The sequence below is a fragment of the Apis cerana genome, linkage group LG8 (assembly GCF_029169275.1).
Source record: "Apis cerana isolate GH-2021 linkage group LG8, AcerK_1.0, whole genome shotgun sequence".
Lineage (NCBI taxonomy): Eukaryota > Metazoa > Arthropoda > Insecta > Hymenoptera > Apidae > Apis > Apis cerana.
The window spans coordinates 10,653,582-10,679,078 of NC_083859.1; the positions used below are offsets into that span (position 1 = coordinate 10,653,582).

The 25,497-nt window shown below is 34.5% G+C and overlaps 1 protein-coding gene across 10 annotated transcripts in view; it reads right to left on the reverse strand.

Annotated features, from left to right (window-relative positions):
- LOC108001532 (cAMP-specific 3',5'-cyclic phosphodiesterase) overlaps positions 1-25,497 on the reverse strand; it is a 319,149-nt gene that overhangs the window by 215,164 nt on the left and 78,488 nt on the right. For 3 of the 10 annotated variants that reach the window (XM_062078825.1, XM_062078818.1, XM_062078811.1), the window contains exon 1: positions 4,592-5,189. The exons of 6 other annotated variants lie outside the window; for them this stretch is intronic. The gene's annotated coding sequence lies outside the window, so the exon portion shown is untranslated. Of the gene's footprint in view, positions 1-4,591; positions 5,200-25,497 lie in introns of those variants that run through there. One more of the 10 variants, XM_062078817.1, reaches the window with a different exon arrangement.

A 25,497-nucleotide genomic window follows, 5' to 3' on the forward strand; every position in this document is an offset into this window, starting at 1 on the left:
GATTGTTTAGAGTAATTTGAGAGGCAGATCGTTTATATACATTGTTGTTCGAATTTGTTGAATTATTATTCGCGATAGTGTTAATGTAATACAATGATATTTTAATAATTCGATATTTTACAGGGCATAAAAATTTTTCGTGGGACGTACAGTATATATCTGGCACAATATAATATAAATCCTTGTAAAATCAACCAAAACTTTTTCACCGAGGCGTCTTTTAAATTTTGAAAAATCTTTTTAAATCGTCTAAAACGATTCTATTTCCCTGAAACCAGCCACCTAAATGTTCAAAGCTTCTATTTTATTCTCCAAATAGTAGAAAGCCGAGGAAACGAGCCATTAGCCCAGCACAAACACAACGTGGACATTTCGATAATAAACTTTCTAATTCGTTTTAATCGAAAAATAAACCGAAAGTGCCAAGTGCAAACTGAAGTTAACCAAGAATCCAAGCAAAGAGGAAACTCGAGCAAACAGGGAGCAGAGTTTGTTCGGGAAAAAAAAAAAAAGAAAAAATGAACACAGTCTGTTCTCTGATTGCGCAACGAAATCGATTGCCAACTTGCCAACAGGAGTCACGAACTCGCATTTTTTCTAATTCGACGACCCATCCAAGTACCCAATGCTTAGCTTATGTAATCCGCGATCCCGTGGCCCCGGAGGACACGACTTCCTGCCGATCCAACGTGGCAGGAATTGTTCTCAGTTTCGAGAGAATGCGCCCCACTTTCCAAATTCTCCTAAATTTTTCTGTCCCCTCAATCTCCAACGTATGTTGCATTTTTCCCTCTTTTCTCTTCTTTTTTTAAAGCTCTTAAGGAAGTAAAATTAGAAAACTTTGCAGAGATTAAGGGTAATAGATCTAATTTTCTTTATTCTTTAGATAAAGGAGATAAATGATAAAACTTTGAATTCCTTGGGAGAAGGATTACCCAGATTTAGAGAAATTTTGTGGACAACACGAAACATCTACGCTCTTTTTCTTCCAATTGAAATATTTTTTTTTTTGTATTTTCGAGATATCGAATATTGAGATAAATAAGAAAAAGAGCGGTCTATATTTTTGAATTTGAAAAAAATCAAGCTCGATTAGAGAAAGAGATAAAGGCGATGAGAACGAAAATTGTTCTAGAAATCATCAATTTCGAAGCTCGAGTGCTTACTTCATACATTATTTCAAGATGTGGTCGTAAAATACGTTGCTATAGAGATTGCGTTTCCAATGTGTTTCACGTGGAAGAAATGCGTAGTATCTAGAAATATTAACTTCTTTAATACGGATGCAAATATGAATCTACACACTAAACGATCCTACAAGTACAAATACGCGTACACTCTTTTTCCCTAATTGAAATATATTTTCATTTTCGAAATATCGAATATTGGAATAAACTAAATAAGAAAAAAAATGTATGTACGGCGTTGAACATTGATTATTATACGCAAAATAAAAATGTCTCTTCCTTAAAAAATATTATCTTATTGCGTTGGAAAAAATTAATTTGCAATTTATGATATTTCCACTCGAATAAATTGTATTATACATCTCTTTCACCTTTGAAAACGGAATTGGACGCAATTGTCGGATGTTGAAAAAGGGCTTCGATATCTTCGGAAAAATTGAAGCGTTCGCTTGCGAAACATGTTGTAATTTCATCAATTTTAGTTTACAGAGTATCTTTAGAAAAACTGATAAAATTTAATCAAGTAATTTACTCGAAAAGAGAGACTCCGTGTTCTAAAGCTCTTCTAACGTACAATTACTTTTTTTTTACTAGTCAGAAGCTTTTGAACTGTAAAAAGTACCCTGACGACATTAATGAAGACAGAGGGTAAGAGGATCGGAAAATTACTTCCAAAATTGTTTCAAAGAGAAGAGAACAAGAACTCAAGACATCAGGATGCATAGGGTTCGAATTTCGAAGTCGACACTGCAAAAATTCACCAATAAAACACGTATATTAATTTTAAATGGAGACGAAAAGCAGGCAAAAATCCGATTACGGAAAGAAGACTATTTTTAACGCTTAAGAGTTCATCGAGAGCGGATAACTCGTTAAAATTTGAACAAATGGAATATATATTCCGAAAGAAGGAAACGAAAGCCCAAGCTTCCTCTAAAAATAACGGGATTTCCAACATTTCGACGACGAAAATTACAAATCGTCGTTCGAATCCTATGAAAGAATTTTTTTTCTCTACATCGAACTTGTTCAACATTTATCATCCGTCATCAACGGATGGATTCGTCGCAAAATATTTCTGAATCCGAGCATTATAATTCGTGCGGATGAATCTGTACAAATCGCATTAACGTTTGCATAAGTTGGTGTAAATATTTTAATGAATTCCACGTTTCGATTCGTGGAGTTTCTGCAATTGGCATGTTTCGATGGATTTGTGAATTACAGTCGTTTCAAATGCAATCAGTGCGATCGTTTCGTCGATGCAAAATTCGGGAATATTCGGATAATTTTGGCCGTGATACGCGTATTATTTTAATATTAATAATAACTATGGTTATTAGAGATAGATGAAACAATGATGTAAAACATAGGTTATGCTCAAGCACGTGTAAACGTATAAAATTTTGAATCTATTGATCAATTTGGGAGAAATATTAAATCCCTTGCAAATAGTATAATTTATATATATTTTTATTCTACGTAATTAATTATTTGTCATTATTTAATTTACGTGAACTACATTTTACAACAAGATTTGAATTTTTTTTTATCTCGACAAATTCAATCGAAACTAAAGTCGGAAGAGCAAACAAGGGAAATTTTTATTTAATTATTTTCTGGATAAAAAAATTTTAATACATGAAAAAAGTTATCACTAGAGAGATTTTAAATATATATACGTATACACGCATAACCAAGCAAGTTATATTATCCTGAGAAGTTTAATTTGTTCTATATAATAAAAATTACCGATCGATAATTGTTACTATAAAAATACGTAACACGCAATAAAATTACTCCGTGCTCTAATCGATTTAATAAATAAAGGGGAAAAACCGAATGGTGTTTTGTTTACGTTCGAAAAATTGATAATAAAATTTCGCGCGAAAATGAAAATTGAACATGAGATTTCAAACGGTGGAACCGGAAGCACGGATAATGAGAGGAAGTTAACGAAAAGACTTCCGTGAGAAGAGAACTCTCTTCCTCATAACTTCGAACAATCTCATCCTGATCTTTGCACAGAACAAAAGTCTCGCTACGTCAAATAATTCCAACGAATGAACGGGGCTAATAACTAATTATTCTCACTTAGTACATGCTGTTGTAAGAAAACTAGAATTAAACGAATATCGTATTTGTTGGAAGAAAGAAATCGACGGAGAAAAAGAAACTTATGTTATATGTATCTTAAAAATATCATAGAAATATTTTAACGTTTAAAATATAAATATATTTCTAAGAAATATATCGTATCTCTAATACGAAATTATTTATAACGTAGAACTTATTTTCTAATATATACAGAAAAATTCCCAATATAGAGTTTTTAAAAATGAATTATTCATTTCATTGCAAAATATTACGAGGTTACTTTTCTTTATCTTTGCAAATTTGTTTTCTTTGGTATTGCGCGATTATAACGATGCGATTCGAGAAAACATTATAAAAATTCTATTCACTATTCTCACTTTGTTTGAAATATTATTAAAACAGGCAAACTAAAGAGGCATTATATTCATAAGAATAGATTCATAAAGATCGACATAAAAGATTTACCTTGTCATCACTTTACATATTTGTATTATTCAATATATACTACTTCCGGTTTCTTTCACGTTCATATGATTACGTAGTAATTGTTGAAATTTTGCGATTACGTGACTCACAGCATTGATATTGTTATTCTAAATATACTTATAGATTCATATATATATATATATATGATATATATATATATATACTATAAATTTTAAATGATAAATAACGACGATATAATTATTGTCTATGATTTTCGAAGATTAAAAGATAAAAGATAAGCACGCACACGAGACACTTGCTGATGAATGTCGCGATTTGCAATTATTTACCCAGCAACCCTTGCGAACAATATGGAGGAAAGGAAAAATGACTCGCGAGACAATACACCATTTATATTTACCAAATTATACAAACTAGCATAAAATTTTCATATCATAAATAATTTTTTAATTTATTAATACGCATATTTTATCGAATCTTTTTCTAATTAACAATAACTTCGCAATAAATATAATATTTGACACTTGTTGTAAAGATACAAGTGACAGATCGTGGGAAAGTTGCGCAACTGTATGAGTTATCACTCCCTTTTTTTCGGAGCAAATGAATATAACGCGTAGTTATATATGCATCTTGTTTCCCTTTCCTCCTATTTGCCATGTCAGAAAAAAAGTGCTACGTTTCGCGCTTCTATCGGTCAACAAAGCCGAGAGAATGAGGATGAAAAAAAAAAACGAACGCGTGATATAGACGTAAAAACCACGAGATACATGCTCATTCTACCGTAGTAGCTTTGAAAACAAAAGTGTCTCGCCTGCGGCGTATTCAAAGTCAAATAGAAACGTAATTTTCACACTCACGTGATCTGTTCGTCCTCCGATTTTCTTCTCTCCTAATTAGACGTGCGTTCGCCGGTGTGTCAACACACACACGGCGATAGAAATAGGATACACACACTCAAATACCCACTACGCACAAGAACAGCGGCGGGATTCCGATTATAATTGGACTCTAATCACTACACGAATCATCGGAATAGGTAGGTTAAACGCGAAAAAATCGAACGCACGCCACGATTCGAAGAACGAAGCTACAAATTCGATTCACTCTAACTGACTAGCTTCGTTTTTTTGACACGCGCGACTAGCGAACGATTTTCGAGCGCAGGACACGACACACGCATCAACCGCTGTACGCGACTGACTGACTGACTCGGCCGACGGGAGGCGCGCAGAGAGAGACAGAGAAAGAGAGTAAGGGAACGACGAGGAAACGCGACGAGGAAACCGACGTATCGCCGGGCCGATTTTCGCCATTCACCGCCGTGACGATCGTGCGGATGGCTAGTGGTAGATGAATGAAAACACAACACGTCCTTTCAACCGCGTGCTTTTCGCGCGAATTTGCCCACCACCGATACACAACCACACGAACATGCCATCCGAACGACGAACGACCCGAGCAAGGAGGCACGAAAACTACCCGCGCTGCGGCGCTGCTGGCTCGTCGGCCCTGGCCGATCCTGCCCGAGTAAGTACGAAAGCGCACGAGTCGGAGCATCACGCGTCGAACTCTTTTAATTTACCGGGCACGCTTCGGTTTAATCCTTCTACATATTTCTTTATCGTTTCTTCGCGGTATTTAAAGGTTGATTTATTGTTTTTGTGTGATGTGTATCGTGGATGTAATAGACAAATGGATTGGGGATGAATGGTAAAAAATGAATGACGAATGAATGGTGAAATGAACGACAAGGTGAGATTGTATGATAATTATATAAATAATTGATGTTTTCAATTGCTTACGATTTGATTGGAATAATATGTATGTATATGATGTAATTTTGTAAATAATTGCAATAATATTAGTGATAAGATAGAATAGTTGTTAAATAAATATAATTCAAGTTAGATTCAGGTATTAAGTAGTATAGGTCAATCGTAGAAAATCTAGGTTATGTTGCACATTCTCGATTACAATCACATATAATTATATACATCAAAATATCAAATTAATTATGTTATTTTTCATTTATTGAATAATATAATTTTTTTATCAAAAGTTTTTATTATTTTTCGTAATTAAAACAATTATATTTTTGTGTTTATAATTTTAATAGAAATATAGCAATATAATCATGATATATATATATATATATATATATATATGTAGAATTACATCATTTTTTATATTATTTTCTTTCAGCTTTTATAAAATAACATATATTTTCATTTACTTTTTCACATTTATTATTTCATTTCCAATTAATTTTCGTATTTCATATTTTATATATTAATTTAATCTTTTAAAGGAAACTCGAGCGTAATGTACTTTCTTGTTAATAAAAGACATTCCCTCTGATTTTAAACTTCTCAGTTTTCATTTAATTCATTTCCTCCGATGGAAACTTTTAGTATAAAATTACCAAATTTATCGAAGCATCTTCGAACTTTATCAATCACTTTATTTCAAAGTTTTTATTTTTATAATTTTTATTTATAGCATTTTTTTCAATTTAAAAATATCTCTACATGTTACTCAATATTTCTTTTCTAACTAGAATGGTAAGATATTATAAATTCAATAAAAACATTGTCACAGCATAACAGTAATCCTATTCGTTTCAAAAACTATAGCTTCTTTTTCACTAGGAATTATTTCCTTTGTAAAACGTTCATAAAATTGCATCGAATGTACTTTAAAGTTATTTCAGTATTCATCCATGCAAAAAACAGAAAAATAATATAAAAATAAGTAAGAATATAAAAGTAAGTAATAAAAAAATAAAGAATAATACCATTATCCGTTCGATATTTTATTCAATTCATCAGCAAAAAAAAAAAAAAAAATACGATTATATTCTTTACTTTAGAAATATTCATAGAAAATGGAGAAACTCGTCTTGCCAATGGCGAAAAAATTATTTCTACTTTATTCCATTTTTCCTTTCTAAAATATTTTTCTATTAAATAATAGTTTATAATATTTTTAAAAATTCTATTAATTCAGAGTATATTTTCAATATAATAAAATTTTTATATATATATCGAAACATAAAAAAAATTATTTATTGTTTTGAATTGATGTGAATTTATTAATGAATATTTTTATTGAATTCTTCAAATTTATTCGAAGAAATACCATATTTTTGATATTCTAGCATAAGAACTTACAGCTTTTTCTCGAATCGAGGAATCTTTTTTGTATTATCGACTTCAATCTAAGGAAAATTCTTTATTTTCATTTTCGTAACATGACTGCTTATTTCTAGAACAGATTCTTCAGATCTGTCGGGGAAAAGAAAACAAATTTTGCATGTTCATATCGAGTCCGATTCAATCCGATGTAAAATCTTTTCTGCAAATCCATACACGACTTAACAATATATTTCATCGATTATTTACAAAATATAAATTGCCTTCGATATTTGAAAAATCGTATTTACAAAATTCAAGATTTCTTTATCATTTCATTTGAAAGAAAATAAAATTGTTATACACTTAGAAGTGGATATAAAGATGCGAATAAAATAATATTAAATTCCATTTTTCAGAAGGAATACTTATTTTTATCATTTTTTTCTTTCTACTTTCACATTCTTACGTTTTCTCGACGATGCAGAAACGAGTGTTTTCCAACCCAAGATTTCAAATTCGATTATGTTTGGATCAATGAAAAGTTTCAATACGTTATACGTCGGGATAAAATGAAACGATTATTAGAAAAAATTATTTTCAAGTTTCCATCGAAATTACGTTATTATTTTTACTTGCAATTGCAATTCTAATATTTACTAGTTTCGTCTTGGAACGAAATATCAGATCGTAAAGATATTACCAGATGTTGCACAGCCTGTAACCATTGATCACGTCGCCACCATTAACGTTTCTTTCTTTTCGTTTTCATTCAACGAGGACAACAGTCAATCCATAACGAGAAACACGTGATTCCAACGCCTCGAATATTTCTCACGATTCAAATAATTGACGTCGTGCATTCATCGTCCGATACATAATTATATCATTTATAGAAATATATATCATTAGACACGCAATCATTTAACGGGCGATCCGACACGCGCGAGTGGAAGAAGAAAATGCCTCGATCATTCTTGACAAATTCTCTGGAATTTTATTCATCCCTTGACTCGCAAAAAAAAAAAAAAAAAAAAAGAAAAAAATGAGAATTACCTCCGATATTAGACGTTAGACGCGATAAATTATTGTCCATTAATTACGTAATTTGGAACAACGTGTTTTCTTTATCGATGATCGTAGGCCACGTAGGAAGAAACGATCGTAAATTCTCCACTTCCAATAAATCAATCGAGTGATTCAGCAATCCGTGCCGACATTGAGAATTGGTATGATCGTAATGTATAACACACGTTTAAGCTCGCTTTCGTTGAATTATTATTGGATATTTACAACATTTTTAAACTTTTTAGTTATTTATTGGAAAGCAAAGGAAGAAAAAAGGAGAAATTGTGGAGAAATCGAAGAAGGAATTTACACGACGTCATCGACGATGAAATTCATATTTGAATCCACGAGGGATTATTATTCCGTGTTTATCAGAATTTTCGAGCTTCGATTAATCGAACGGAGAAAGCAACAATAAAAAAGAGAAAAAGGGAGAAAGGAAACAATAATCGAAGATTTTCGAAAAGCTTTCAAGGTATAAATTATATCTGTTTGATGGAGAAGAAAGGTTAGAAGAGGAAATCGGAATATCGGAGAAATCTATGCTTTCAACTCGGGCGAAAAATATTCGACTCTTTTCTTCTTCGAGAAGAGCTACCGGAAAGTTTTGATTCTGAAAAACTTTCCTAGGAAAAGTTCTCGATCTACTTATCCGGGGAGAAAATTTTTTCGAGGCGCAAATTTCCAGAAAATAGGACGATTTTCCAGAAACTACGTTTCCGATCTTTTATTTACTTTTAAAATAAAATAGCTCGCCCCCCAATTGTGAACTATTTCAGAAATGATTATTCGTCAGAAACGAAACTTAAAAGTTCAACAAAGAATCTTTGAAATTATAAAAATCTTTCTTTCTTTCTTAAAAATCTTAGAATGGGTTCATGTAACATGAAGCAGAACAGGATCCAATTAAAATTAAACAAAGTGAAAGACAAATATAGTAAAATAAATATCTCATCCTCAATTATAGACTATTTCAGAAATGATTATTCGTGGTCTTGTCAAAAACATTGAAACTTCAACAAAGAATGAAATGGTAAAAATTTTTCCAAAATTTTAGAATGGATAGTTTAATATGATATAATATAATATAAAGCAGAATGCAAGTGAAATTAAATAAAAATGACAGATTATTCATTAGAAATTCTGTCAGAGAAATATCCGTTAAAAGTTTAAAAGTTTAAAGAATCTTTGAAATCGTAAAAATTTTAGAGTGGATAGTTCAATGTAACGTAATATAAAACAGGACAGGATCCAATTAAAATTAAACAAAGTGAAAGACAAGTATAGTAAAATAAATATCTCATCCTCAATTATAGACTATTTCAGAAATGATTATTCGTGATCTCGTCAAAAACATTAAAACTTTAACAAAGAATTTTTCCCAAAATTTTAGAATAGTATTTTAGAATAGAATCAAATGAAATTAAATAAAATAATAGGAAAATATAATAAAATAAATATTATATGAATAAAATAAATCTTATGCTGAATTATAGACTATTTTAGAAATGATTATTCTTGATTTCGTCAGAAATATTAGTTAGTTTAATATATATATATATATATCAGAATAATCAAATGAAATTAAACAAAATGACAGACAAATCTAATAAAATAAATCTCATGTTAAATTATAGACTATTTTAGAAATAATTATTCATCACGTTAAAACTTTAACAAAGAATCTTTGAAATGGTAAAAATCTTTCCAAAATCTTAGAGTGGTTAGTAATGTAATATAGACCAGAACAGAATTCAAGGCGAAATTAAACAAAATAAGGGAAGGTACCCTTTGCGAGGACACGAAAGCAATTAGGATGACTCGCTTAATAATTTCTGATGGTCCCTGCAAACTTGCAACCTACCAAATTACATTTACCAATATTGCAGCGTGTTGATATCCGCTGGTTTTCCCGTCAAAACGTTTAATTAACGTCACTACTTGCTACAAGCGCAGACAACTATGAGTATCTCGTCGATCCGTAATAAACGCGTTGTATAATTAAACGTGAACGATAATTCGTAAAACTTTCCCGGTTAATTTATGTTAAAAAATATTCAACGTCGAAACAATTAGGTCCCTAATTGTAACATCCATCAAAAATATATTTATATCGCTGTCCAAACAAAAATCTTCAAAGTAAAAGAAACAGAAAATTTTCTTTTCCAACTTCGTTAATTAATATCTCGGTAATTATCTACAAAAAAAAATCCTCCTCTCTGACATCCATTAAAATGTATCTACATCACCGTCCAAACAAATATCGTAATAAATCTTAAAGTAAAATTGTAGAATTTTCCTTTCCAATTTGGTTAATTAATATCTCGATAATTATTTACAAAAAGATCCTCCTCTCTGATATCGATTTACGTTAATTAACCTAGGTTAAATTGGATGTTAGATCGATGAGAGATTTTTAAAAAATTTTTAAAAATTCGATCGTTTATTTATAGATGTTGTAAACAAAAAATAAGATCAATTTATTATCTATAACAATTAATATTAAAACCTTCCTTGTCACGATTGTAGATAAAATTTATTACAAAGTTGACAGTTTTTTGCGAATACCTCAGGAATTGAAAATATCTTGTCAATAATCATCATTAAATATTTTTTAAAAAATGTTATGTTTCTGTACAAAAGGAAAGAATATTTAATATTCCTTGTACGTGGATATTTATCACAGAACACAATATTCCAATATTACGACGAAGTCGGACACCGATAAATTCGGTGCATCGCGCACCGAAGAATATCATTGATACGCGCAGTCATTGTACGTAACTAACCTCTCCTCTTGTGTATTTTCTCATCTTTCACCGAGTCGATCAATCCTAACCTAAAACTCCTCTTTACACCCGTGTCGTGTATCCTCGTGTCGTGCCGCTATCGAGTATCAATATGGCCGTTGCTTGCTTTCCAAGTATTACTCTTGGGAGCTTATGCATCGACGCCAATATCTTATCTATTATTTCGAAACAATTTTGAAAATGGTTTCGTAAAATGGCCTTCGAAACTGTCGTTGCTCGCGTTGCTCTCGATGCCTTATTTTCGATATTTTCATTACCTTTGGGAGTAGGAATAGAAGGATGGATAAATATCATTTACAAAAATTATTTTCGAAAATTTCAAAAGATTTGATAAAAAAAAAGGAAATTATTAATAGCTTCTATGCAATTGTTCGTTCAAAGGACTTATTTATTGATTTTTATATTGATGTTGTTTCGTCGAAGTTCTTCAGTTTTGTTCAGTTTAAAAGATTTAATTATGCTTTATAAAAATATAATGGGGAATAAAAGAGGAATAATTTAATTTATACTGAACAATGAGGATGAATACTTTTCTGAAATTTATTCTTTTCGTTTCGAGAAAGTTTAATAAATTTTAAAAACGATCCGTTAATTTTAAGATTTTTTTTTTAAATATATTTATAATACTTTTTAAAATCTCTATTTTGTAAATCAATCTTAATATCTTAATATCTTGATATCTTATAAGTAGAATGTTTAAAAAAAGAAAGAAACCTATATTAAAATATCAGATGATTTTAATGAATTAGTTCGTTTCAAATTAAAGAAGAGAAGAGCACATTAAAAGTATCTTAAACATCTTAGTATAATCTTATTTTAGAGTAGATATGAGAGAGACAAAATTTTAATATTAAATACCTCGTAATGTTTAAATAAACAAGATCCAAGATCTTAGAAAAATCATATTATCTCGAAGAAATACGAATTTAAAGAAAAAAAAAAAGAAGTAACTAACTCGATCAAATCGTCGAGAAACTTGAAATACGTTGTTAAATATATTTATATTTCACAAGCTAATATGCGATCGAAGCACGTTTCCATTCGATTAACAGTACTCTGCGTGGATTTCTAAGAATCCATTCAGAGAGAAATCGTACGTCAGTTATAGAGAAGCTCGGATCTTGTACCACCTGAAACACTCGTCGTTCATATTAAGCAGTCCAAGTTCGATCACCTTGTTGCCTTGTTCAAGGAGTTCGTTCACTCCCACAACACACATCTATATTTACAAGAGAAGAAGCTATTAAAAGAATCGATATTATAAAACAAAAAAAAGAAAAAGAAGCGTATCCATTCCACTGTCGAACAAAGATTCCAATATCCTTCTTCTTCTTCTTCTCCTTTTTCTTCTTTTTAAATTTAATTTCAAAATAAAATTCGAAATCAAATAAGCTCCAATCCACGAGCGTGTCAATATTTTTTACCTCCTTTTTTTAATTATCCATCTCGTAATTTACAAGCTCGATTAAAAGCTCGATGTTCGAAATGCTGAGCGTGTTATTCTTTTTTTTTTTTTTTCACCTCGCGTGGATCGAATAGTCGGATGATATAATTACCGGTATGGCGTCACCTGTACACACGAGGCAACACCTGTTAAACACACGCAACGAGGGGCAATCACGAAAGTCTGTCACACTGAGTACACACACGAGCGCAAACAGGTATAATGCTCGGTCGAGGGAGGATCGACGTGGACGAAGGGTGTCTCCCCCTCGTCTTCTTTCGGTTTACGGGTTAATAGGATTAAATGTCTGCGCCACGTTAACTGCATTATGGGCACGTGGGATATTCGAGAATTCTCAGTGATCTCGGATACGAAAGTTTCCGAAGCTTGGATTGGCGGGAAAGTTTCGTTGCTTTTGGATTAATTAATTCTTTGAATTGTTCGAACAAGCATTTGTTTACGCGAGATATCTTTGGAGACGAAAACTTTTAATTTCCTCTTTTCTTTTTTTAAATTACGGGCAATTTAAGTTTCTTTCTTTTGGATCGAAGGAAAAATAAAAACGAGAGAGAAATAAGGAAATTATTATTAGTTTCTTTCAAGAGAGGACAGGGATAGAGATGAGTTTAGCTTCTACATCGAATGATTATTTTTATAATTTTCTATTCCTTATTTCTATAATATATTCATTTTATGAAATTATATTCAATGCTCGAATTCGCGATCTGAATTCTAAAAACTCTGTTGTTGTCGCAATCCATTCCATTCTATTTAAATTGATAGTCGCACGACACGAATTTCAATTTAATTCATCATTATTCAACAATGTATGGCTAAAAGTGAATGAGAGAAAGAAATTTTCGCGCGTGGGAAAACGATTTTAACCGCCGCGAATCGAACGGCGAAGCGTCGGGAAAATTAGCAAATTTTCGGTCGAGACTCGTTTAAAATTCAATGAAAATGAAGTTAAAAACGGCGGGCGAATTTGGAATTCAAATACCATTCCTGGAATAAAGAGAAGTTCTTTTAAAACTTGTGCGATTAAGTGCCTTACTGCTGACTTACTAATTCCTCGCAAATATATATATATATATTTTGTATACTTTTCACAATGAGACAATTAAATTTTTAATCATTAAATCATCTTATCCGATACGAATTTATTCTTGGTTGATTATAAACGCTCCGTCGTTTCGATGAACCGCGATTCAAACAATTTATTATTATTATTTTTTTTTATATATATATTTTACAATGAGACGATTAAAATTTTTAGCCATTAAATCATCTTATTCGAATTTACTTGTCGTTGATTATAAACACTTCATGATAGTTTCGATGAACCGCGATTCAAACAATTTATTATTTTTATTTATTTATTATTTATTTTTTATTTATTATTTTTTTTATATATACTTTTTATAATGAGACGATTAAAATTTTTAGTCATTAAATCATCTTATCCGAATTTACTCGTTGTTGATTATTATAAACATTTCATGATAGTTTCAATGAACCGCGATTCAAACAATTTATTATTTTTATTTATTTATTATTTATTTTTTATTTATTATTTTTTTATATATAATTTTCACAATGAGACGATTAAAATTTTTAGTCATTAAATCATCTTATCCGAATTTACTCGTCGTTGATTATGAACACTTCATGATAGTTTCGATGAACCGCGATTCAAACAATTTATTATTTTTATTTATTTATTATCTTTTTTATATATACTTTTCACAATGAGACGATTAAAATTTTAACACTTCATGATAATTTCGATGATTTAAACAATTTATTATTATTTTTTTTTCTTGAAATTATATTATCGACTTTTTATCGATGGATAATTTCGATCGTTCTCGTGTTCGTTAAGAAGATTCACGATTCGTGGAATTCCGGGATTTTGGCATCGCTTCAAAACGGCTGTTTTGTGATAATCTCGCGAGTATCGCGACGTGCCTCCGTGACAAAACAACGAAAGAAAATAAATTCGTTTCGGAACCGTATTCGACGAGACATTGTCAGGGACGAGATACGAGAGTGAAGATTGCGGAATAAAATTTCGATAAAGCTATTTAAAAGTAACGTATTGATTCTAATTTCAACTGGGATTCTTTGAATCGTTCATTCGTCCTCTTAATTCCGTTAGATAAAAATCTAATTGAAATGGAATAGAATTGGAATTTCGATTCATTTCGATCTGGATTAAATTACGGTTTAATTTCGGATTGAATCAACGAGACAATTTATTTATAAAATCGTTGATCGTTTTTTTTTCTTTCCTCTTTTTTAATCGAACAATGAATATTACTTGAAAGCGTTTTTTTTTTTTTTTTAAATTTTACTTCGATCACGCTTTTATTATGAATTATTATTTGAAAATTGTAATATTATTTGGTTAATGGATTTAATTTAACAGCGCACAAAAATACGTTCCAAGTGTTGGAGTTATTTGAATCGGAGAAGTGTTTGAAAAGCGTGCAAAATTTTTGATTATTATTACGCTCGCGCCACATGCGAACTGGACTATGTTTACACGGAAAGAATGCAGAATTTTAATGGCGAAGGCCGTGACACGACGTTTTTAACGTGCCTTCACAGTTGATGACAAACGATCCTCGTCGTTTAAAACTAATTTCCGCGAATATTCTTCCACTTGGCAGAGCCACTCGGTTGATCGAATAATTTTGGAACTCTATAAATATTTCGAAACCGCTGTGTTGTTTCATTAACGATCCAATAATATCGGTCTCGTACACGTAACAAAAATTTCGCACCTATTTCTACTTCGTCGCCGATCATCGCGTATCTTTGTTGTTGGAATTTCAAATAAATATTCAAACACCGAAAGGGGAAAAAAAATTGTTAAAATAGGTTGAGATCATGCAATTTTTTTGCTCGGGAAATTTAATAATTGAAAAATGAATATGCAAATAAGGCGCGGAGGCGAGGTCGAAAGATATCGAAAACAAAACGAAGAGTGTATCTACGATGATTGGAATATTCAAAAGTGAAGAGGAAGGTAAATACTAATTTGCATAAATTCCTGGTTATCTTAGATATGACGCACAATTAATAACATTCGCACATGTTACATTACACTCACTTGCGAATAGATGAAATAATATTTTCGTAGCAGATAGACTCGTCTCGATCTCGATCCTTAACCATGCATTTCACGTCGATATGCGGCACAGTGTAATCGCTTTGATTAAAATAGATGCGAAAATAGCGAAAGCAATTAGCAGGGATTTTCTAATCGGCAAGAAAAAGTTATTTTAAAACTCGCGATAAATAATATTTCACCATTATAAATACGCGTCGACACCTAACCTTTGCATCCACCTTATCCCAGATATCTTTAACTCGCGAATTAATTATACGTAAATAAATTTTATTTAAAAAAAACTTGTAAACGGATACGAGTTGCGGGCAACTTTTTTTTTTCAATTATACCCTTGCACGCGTAAATAAATAATAAAGTATTGGACGAGGATTAATTATTCGTGTGTAAACAGAGGAAAAGAAGAGGTTCCTCTGCCGTTGGCGTGCAATCGTCTCTCAGAAAGTGCAAACAAAGAAGGAAGGTGCAAGGAAATTGAATCGCGAACAACCACAGATAGGTTCATTCGTGACTAGATCTGCTCGCGAGCCACCCCGCAAAAAGGATTTTAATGATTTACCCGATAGACCGTGCCTCGGATTTCCACCGAGTGGACAGTTCCTGTGATTGCGCCCTCTCGTTAAAAAAGAGAATTCGTGAAACGATCGTGAAACCTTCCCTCTTTTTTTCTTTTAACGCGGGGATAACAAGGACGACTCGTATTCCAGAAATGAGATTCTCCTTGTCACCGTTACAATCTGTTTAATCTCGCTCATTTCGGTCTTGAAACTTGATTCTTTTGTGTAAAAATAAAAGATTTGCAATTTATTTCGAATTTAATAAATATTCAGAATTCACTTTAGAATGTTATATCGATTTCTTTTTATAGATGTTAATGTAGTTGCATCGATAGATTTTGAGGTTAGGTAGAAATTTCTAACCTAACTTTTTCATTAATTCTATATTTTTGGTCTACAGTGTATACACTTTAGAATATTATTTATCAATTTTTTTATAAATGTTAATATAGTTTCACTTGCATTAATAAATTTCGAGGTTAGAAACTTCTAATCTAACTTTTTCATTAATTCTATATTTTTGGTCTACAGTGTATACACTTTAGAATATTATTTATCAATTTTTTTATAAATGTTAATATAGTTTCACTTGCATTAATAAATTTCGAGGTTAGAAACTTCTAATCTAATTTTTTTATAAATTCTATATTTTTGGTCTATGGTGTACATGCTATTCACTTTATAATATTGTATATCAATTTCTTTTTATAGATTATTAATGTTAATATAGTTTCACTTGCATCGATAGATTTTGAGGTTAGGTAGAAACTTCTAATCTAACTTTTTGATTAATTCTATATTTTTGCTTTATGGTTTATATAATATTTTTGCTGTATATGCTATTTCTATCAAATAATTTATATTTACTTCTTTTTTTTCTTTGTCTTTTTGGTAATAATCGAAGATTTCGTAATGTTTTCGAATTTTTCATAAGTGCGTAACTAGGAGAAAGTAACGAGAATAAATTGAATATTAAAAGAGAAAGTTGAGTTTTTCACGAATCAACTGAGAACATAAAACATGTGTCGTTTTTAAAATTTTTTTAATTTTACATTTGAGATAATAATAATTTTCACGATAATAGTATAAAATATTGCAATCATCACGCTCTCTAAAATGATAAAAATGCTCGTGCTGCTTTAAGATCGAAGAAAAACAACGAAATTCACAATTTCAAAGTTCGAAGTCGCGATCTTTTGTCTAAAAAATTACAATTTGAAGAAGAAACGGAGAAATTCTCGTTCAATTATCGAAAACGATCCCGGCCATTGGAATCAAAAAGTAGAGGGCAACGAAGTTTCATTTCGAAACGAATCAATCTCCTCCAGAAGATCGACGAGGTCCGGTTTACTAATCCAGCGCCCGACTAATCGTATTTTAAACGTTTTCTCCAGCTCGTGTGAAATTAATGGAGTAATTCTCCCCGTAATGGAATTTTCTTCGAAATCGATATCCATAGTTCGAATTGTTTTCGAACGCAATACCGATATTTCTCCACGTCGCTCTTCATATAGATAATATCCATCGAAATTGCTATCCCTTTTTTTCCTAAAAAAAAAAAAAAAAGAAGAAGACGAATCGAAAAAAATCGAACAAAAGTAAATCACCGATACGAATCTTCCTTTCGATCCGATTTAAATTCGATCGTTATCGATGCGATGGAAACATCGATTTTTAATTGCTTGCCTCGACAGATAGAAAGATTTGGGAAAATTAATTAATCCCCTCTGTTCAACGTCCGCGAGTATTAATTATGATTTTTTAATTACGATTTGGAAATTGGATTTGATCGAAATCCGGATTAGATCGGATTCTTCGAGCTTAAATAATCACTGTGGCCTCGATTCACCGCCCATGACGACTTATTATTTACAAAGCTCTGCTTTAATCTCGAATTAATTCATCTTTCCTTCGCATATTCGAATTCGAATATATTAATCAAGATAATTAGGGAGAAATCGATCGATTTCTTCGATAATTCGAAATATCATCCAGCTTCCGAATAACCCTTATTTTCCTCCTTAAATAATCCCCTTGTGTAACCCATAATTGCAACTCGAGTCGATTCCTTTTAGTAATTTTCTAATAAGTCGATCGGTCTTTACGTAACGATAACAACCATCCAACGAGATAGAAAATGGGGTAAGAGCTAAACTCTTCCTTGTGCCAGGGGAGAGATTTTCTTTGAGGGTGCATCGATCGCGGTATCTATCGCGGTAAAATGTTATTTACCTTTGGCCACCGCTCCATGCATCTTCGTCGAAAAGCGTTATCGACATGTTGTATCGTATACACGTACGTCAGAGAAACCGTAAATACTTTTATTCGAAAGAGGAAGGAAGGAAGAAGAGAAACGAAAGAATGGCGTTTTTTTTAACATGAATCGTGAATGATGGACTGATTCGAAAATTATTTAAATTTTTTTTTAAACGTCAATCATCTCTTTAATCTTATCGAGCCGCGCGTTGCGGCGTGTCTTGTATTATTTTGAATTAAAGGGAAATTTTTTTGGATAGAATTTTCTTTTTTTCCCCCCGAAAAATCTAAAGTCGATGATTAAATTAACGCTTTTTCGGAAGAAGTTAGAAACTCTGGGATAAGTTTTTTCAATTATGAGAGTGAAAATTGTGAGAGAAAAATTTGTTGTTTCTTTTTTTATTTTATTTCTTACTTTCAATTCTATTTGGCTTCGCCTTGGAATTTAATATTAACGAGAGAAACAAACGGTTTTCTTCGTTTTCGCATTTTTCTTCGTCATGCAAAGATGGGGGAGAAGAAAGATTGAAACTTTATTTTCAACGAAACAATCCTTTCCCCTCCTTCTCTGTAGCAATAAATTTCAACGGGGAGGAAGAAATTATCGATGATCTACAAATTAATCGAGATCGTACGATTCTCCATCTATCTCTGGAAATTTTTTCGTCAAAGAAAAATCGACTCGTTAAAAAAAGGAACGAAAGGGAAAAACCTTCTGGAATTATGGCGAAAAGAAATAAAAGATATATCTCGAAATAATCTCTTCGTTATCCTGTATGATCAACTTGAAAGGAAAAGTTCAGAACGAGCGAAGAAGGATAATTTAACGGGATGTTCGAAAAATATCCCAGCTCCAATTCCAATTCCTTTCCAATTCCTCGAATAAAATTCATTCTCATTGTGTACAACGAGAATACACAGAACGAGCATTCGATTCGAGCCAGGTTCGCACAAGTAAAAATAAATTTATATTTATTCGAATAAGAATAAAAAGGCGGCCGAAGTTGCATCGAGATGGATGAGCGGCCATTCCCTTGCCAGCTATCATTGTCCACACGCGTCGAAAGTTGGTTTAGTCTGGTTTAGCGATCGAGGGCCATTCGCGCGTGCCACGAGTGGAACAACCCAGTGGGCAATGACGTTTCGACACTGTAAATATAGGGGTGAGGTGTTCGTGACAAGACAAATTATATTTGGAAGCAAGCCAGCAACGCGTTCATTCCTGTGGGTGCATCGATCATAATCACACGACACGTGTCGTTGCGCAAAGAATCGGTGTAAAGTTATAGAAAGAGATTCGATCGAGTTCGATCGAATAATTTTTAATAATCGATCGTTGTAATTGGGCGTGATTAATTAACGGATGACCGGCAGATCGGAGAGTGAAGTTAAAATTTTAAAATTAACATTTATTTTCTTAGGATTATTATAATGGTAGATCGTTTTAGATTTTTCTTTTTCCTTTTGAACGTTATTTTATAATTTTTGTCCACCTTTTCCGAAATTATTGTATTCTTATCTGGTGTTATGTTAAAAATGAATGGAATCTCGCGTTTACGATTCGAAAATTTTGCAAAGAAAGAATAAGAATTGAAAATCGAACGATAAAGAGATCAAGAGAATTGAAGAGCAGCTGCGCCTGGGGATCAAATATTTGTACAGATGGCAAGGAAACTGTCCTTACTCCATATATACGTTCGATCGAAATTCGAAAAATTATGCCTCAACGTTCATGATTTATCGGGAGGCTCCGCGAAACATCTTATTTCATCCTCGTTAATCATGTCCTCGTTTTCCCTCCCTCTTTCTCCTCGTGTCTCAATAAGGAGAACAAGAGGTTTCCATTAAGGTGAGTTACGAAACCATAGACATCGTCCAACTTTCTGCAACCTTCTTAAACTTGCCCTCGATGTTCCGGAGAATATGATTTCCCGATTATTCCCAATCGGATGGAAATTGTTGGAAATTATGATCCCAAGATCGTGAAGATGTTGTAAAAACGTAGAATAATGGACGGAGAAAGGAAAGGAAAAACGTGAACGTGATGGATGATTCGAAAACATTGGGATCGAAACTGTTTTGTGAAAATCAGCAACAGTTGGCCGATCGTTAGGGTTTCTCGCATGCACGAGTTGGAAGCGATTCGTGAGTGAAATGTCACGCGAAACGGATTTCCTTCGACGGAAAACCGGTTCGCCGCCACGGATCCGGCTTCTGGATTCTTCCTTCCGTAGCGCGCTTATCACTACGATGAGGCAAGATTCTCGGCAAAAGGCAAGAGACTGAGCCAAGATCGAAACGATTTTCAAGAATTTCCAAACAATATCTTCCCTTCTAAATAAATTACTTCTCAGAGAGGACGAAATCGAGCGATTAGACATGCATATATATATAGTTATATTTGTTTCGACAAAAGAAACTGTATACAAAAGACGCCACAAGCTTATCTACAATATACAGCGTAAAGACTATAGTCGTAGCTAACGACACTGTAACGATTCCAAAAATGCGTCTTCTTCCGATCCGTCCGTTTTTCTTTTCTCTTTTTTTTTTTTTTTCCAAGTTCGATGAAATATGTCGCAACGAGTCTGGTTAGCCAGAACCACCTTTCCCACCAAGAAAAGGTGAAAACGGGAATTCTTAATCTTTTGCGTGACTGCAGGGGCCGCCGACCTATGTCCAAGATACCGCTAACCGCTTCACGATCACGATCCTTGAGAGAGACATCCATCCACGAGAGAGACGCGAGCATCCAATTCTTTCTTCCAATTCCAATTAAGGGAAATTGCACTCAGGTGTCGGAAAGGAATTCCTCTGGCGAGCTCATCATCCCCTGTATCACCTTCTTCTTAACTCTCCTCATCGATTCGGAGTGGGCCTTGCTGGACTGGCTATGCCTGCCTCTGCTGTGGTGATAGTCGGACAGGGTTTTGGTCGTGTTCGACACGTGGGACGGGTTTCTGCAACGGAGGGATGACGATCCACCCCTGCTGACGCAGGACACGGACAAACCGCTGTTCCTGTTGGTCAATTTCTGGCCCAGACACGAGGACTCGATCGCCGACGATTCGACGCTGCGACCCGAGTAGACGCTGTTCTGGCTCATGGACGATGCTTTCTTGTCGAGCTTCACGAAGTGGTTCACCCTGTGCGCGTGCCGCCTCGACTTGGCGAAGTTGAACAGGGAGATCTTGGACGGCTCCGGGATCCCATCCGTGAAGAAGATGGGGACGATCACCACCTTCTCCTCGGTTCTCGCCAACTCGATGCTCTGCAGGTTCTTGGACGACGACCTGTCGCTACCTGTCCTCATCAGTTCCGACGGTCTCACGAGAATCTCCGTCGATCGTTTCACCGTCAGATCCGTGCCCGAGCATTGGACGTCCAGGTCGCGAAACTCTTTCCTGGCCTGATCCAGCGGATCCTCGTCCACCACCTTCGCCTCGTCCTCGTTCGACGAAGTCATCACGTTCTGATCCCTCTTGGACGAGCCCAAGTCCTGGCTGTGCATCGAGGTGTTGACGCTTATCACGAATCCCTCGGGGGTCGAGGTGATGGTCGAGGTGTCCTGGGTCGCGACCACGTGTTTCCTCGACGTGACCACACCCATCGACTCCCTCGACGCGTGCGACCCCGCGCCCCGCGTCATTTTCTCAGACGCGCAGGAAGCGACCGCGCACTCCATCCACGATTCCGCCTGGGTCAAGACCGGTTGATCGTCGAAATTCAACAACCTGTTCACGTTCTTGGCAGCGAAAGAATTCTGGACGAGGAGTGGGGCCCTCGCGTGCATCGCCCTCGCGTGAACGAACCTCGCCTGCCTCTGGCCAAAGTTGTCGCTGTACCCGCCTTGCGACTCCTGCTCGTTGTAGTACGAGGAGGTTTGAGGCTTTTGGAAATCCGTGTTCGCGTTCCTGTGACACTTGTAGAGGGAGCTGCTGATCGAGGTGATGAGGGATCCCGACGGGTCCTTCTCCATCCGATTCTCCCTGAATCGAACGTAAGAGTTCTTCCTGGACACGTAATCGTTCCCCTTGTCGATCAAGCTGCCCTGCCAATTGTTCCCTATGCTCGACGCGTCCCTTCCCACGGATCTCGAATAACCGGGGGAATCCATCATGAGGGAGAAGGAGTCGTTGTTCCTGATACCGATATTCCTGCTCACCGATTCCTTGATCGAGAACAGAGGTCCTTGATTAATAGGCACGCTCTTCTTGCTCATGGGATACAAGGGTGTGTAATAGTCGGTTCGAAGATCGGCCCTGTGCTCCTGCTTTATCAGGCGGGTTATGTTGTTTATTATGCTCGAGTCGTGATCGAACGCCTCGGCCCTGTGAAGATAACAGCCGGATATGTCCGGGGATATCGTGTACTGGGAGGAATAATGATCCTGGCTGACCAGGGCGCGGAATTCGTCCGTTATGCTGTTCAGTTTGTGCTGAAGGGGGTTCAACTCGTTGTCTATCTTCAGTATAGCCTCCATCCCCTTCTTGATCCGCGCCTGTGGCCTCGCCCGTACGCGGGAAACGTCTTTCTCGGGGATGGGCGGGAAGTAGAAGGATCTGATCGATGGATGGGGATTCTCGGCTATGCCTATCAGATCGTCGTTCCCGTACGTCCCCGTCGCGCTCGCCAGATTGAACCTTTTGCTCGATTTGTTCAAGAATCCCTTGTTCTTGCTCTCTTTGCTCTCCTGGCTGTTCTGGCTCAAGTCTCTGTCCTCTGATAACTCGTACGACGTCGCGTCTTTGGGGCTGCTCTGGAGATCGGTGCTAGTGTCCTAGAGGAGAGAGAGAACGAGAGGGAGAGAGGGAGAATTAGGATAAATCAGGAATTCTCGTCCCCTCCCCTTAGAAGAAACTCGATCGATCGATCGATCAAGATTCTCGCTTTGCCACTCGCTTTTACATCACATTCTTAACGTACTTGTCTTTTGTCCTACTCGGTAGGGTAGGGTCATGTAATGATATAAGATAGGCAGAGAGAGAGATGTGTGGGAAAGGGTGAAAAAGGAAGGATTATGGTCTCCGTTGGCGGCCGAGTGATCACCTGGAGAATGGGTAGCGTGGTCCTCGACTCCTGCTTCTTGGGCTCGTAACTCTCGTCGATTATGTCCATTCTAGACGTATCGGTCGACCTGGTCACGTTAGATGTCGAAGATAAGAGGGAGCCAATTCGTGTCTCGATCTTGCCCATCATCTTGTGACGCGCCAAAGAGGACTCGGACATGGGTATTTTGTCCTCCTCCTCGTTATTCTCCCTGGACGATGTGCTTTTCAACACGGGCATGGACTTGGACAACACGTTCGTCACGAACGCATTTTTTTGATTGCAACAATCTTCCGACGAGTTTTCCCCTTTCAAATTCTCCGCCTCGTCGTCGCACTCCGAATCCATTCTCTGTGACTTGGTCGGATGGATATCTCTAACTTGTTTCTCTTGCACGTCACGAATTACCCCTTCACTGGACGTCTCGTAATCTCCGTCTACCGATAGAAAGGGCTCGTGATAGTATACGTTGCGTGGATAATGACGTTTCGATTTAATTTTCGAATCGGTATTTTAATCGATTACAGATGAGGGCAGACGATTTTTTGCTGGGAAAAATTCAAAAGGTGAAATAAATATTATATTTCGCAATAGAGTTCTATGTAGAAATTAAATCAATTACATTGGCGCAGATGACAATATTGGTTATGAAAATATGAGAATAGCAAAAATTAAATTAATAAAAGATGTATATTGAGATGACAAGAAATACGATATTAATTACTGAGAAGAAAATATAAGAATAGCAAAATTCAAAAAGTAAAATAAATTAAAATTAAATTAATAAAAGATGACAAGAAATACGATATTAATTATGAAAATATGAGAGTAGCAATATTTTGTTGGGGACAAAGGATAAAATAAATATTATATTTTGCGATAGAGTTCTATGTCAAAATTAAATCAATTAAAGATATAGGGATGATAATATTGAGAATATGAGAATAGCAAAAATTAAATTAATAAAGGATGTATATTGAAATGACAAGAAATACGATATTAATTATGAAAATATGAGAGTAGCAATATTTTGTTGGGGACAAAGGATAAAATAAATATTATATTTTGCGATAGAGTTCTATGTCAAAATTAAATCAATTAAAGATATAGGGATGATAATATTGAGAATATGAGAATAGCAAAAATTAAATTAATAAAGGATGTATATTGAGATGACAAGAAATACGATATTAATTATGAAAATATGAGAGTAGCAATATTTTGTTGGGGACAAAGGATAAAATAAATATTATATTTTGCGATAGAGTTCTATGTCAAAATTAAATCAATTAAAGGTATAGAGATGATAATATTGATGTATATTGAAATGACAAGAAATACAATGTTGATTATGAAAATATGAGAGCAGCAATATTTTGTTAATTCAAAGGGTAAGATAAATATTATATTTTGTAATAGGATTCTGTATCGAGATTAAATCAATTAAAGATATAGGGATGACAATATTGACTGTGAGGATATGAGAATGGGGAAATTTGGAAATGAAGAAAAATTCAAAAAATTAAATATATTATATTTCGTAATAGAGTTCCGTATCGAAATTGACTCAAAACTAAAATGTATTATATTCGAATTCATAAGTTTCCTAACAAACGCGACAAATATTACATTTTACAATAAACGATGCTACACTTAGTTTTATATCAAAATTCCAATATTGAGTTTATACCATAAATTATATTATATTTGAATTTATAACTTCCCTGATAAAAGCGCGAAATATTATAATTTACAATAGACGATGCCGTATAGTTCTGTATCGCGAACTAACCAGGACTAAATTGAACAATAACTATCGGTCATAATGCACCGAGGCATTGCCCGTTCATGAACACCGCGCTAACGACCACCCACTATGATTAGTCTCCCCCCGTGCATTTCTATCCCGACTATGATTAATGCCGTAACGACGTATCGTACAGCTCGTCAAGCTGTGCAATTTCTTTCTCTCTCTCTTTCAAAAAAAAAGAAAAAACTTCAAATCGATCAATCTTCGACTCTCTGTCTCCCTCGCTTCCAACTATTTCTTCTCTCCAACAACACCTATTCTATCTTCGTTATCGAAAAAGATTCGTTCTCCTTTCAAAGTTTTCTCATAGAGAACAAACGGGAATTCGGTCGGAAATAAAGTAATGAGCTATTTTATCCTCGTTATCCCCCCTCCCCTCCCTCTCTCTCTATCCCTCGACGAGAATAAACGCTCGCACAAGGGAATTCGGCCAGGAATAAGGTGATGTGCTACCAGTAATACTAACATCTAATTGATTAAGAATAACGAACCATCGGTCTCCGAA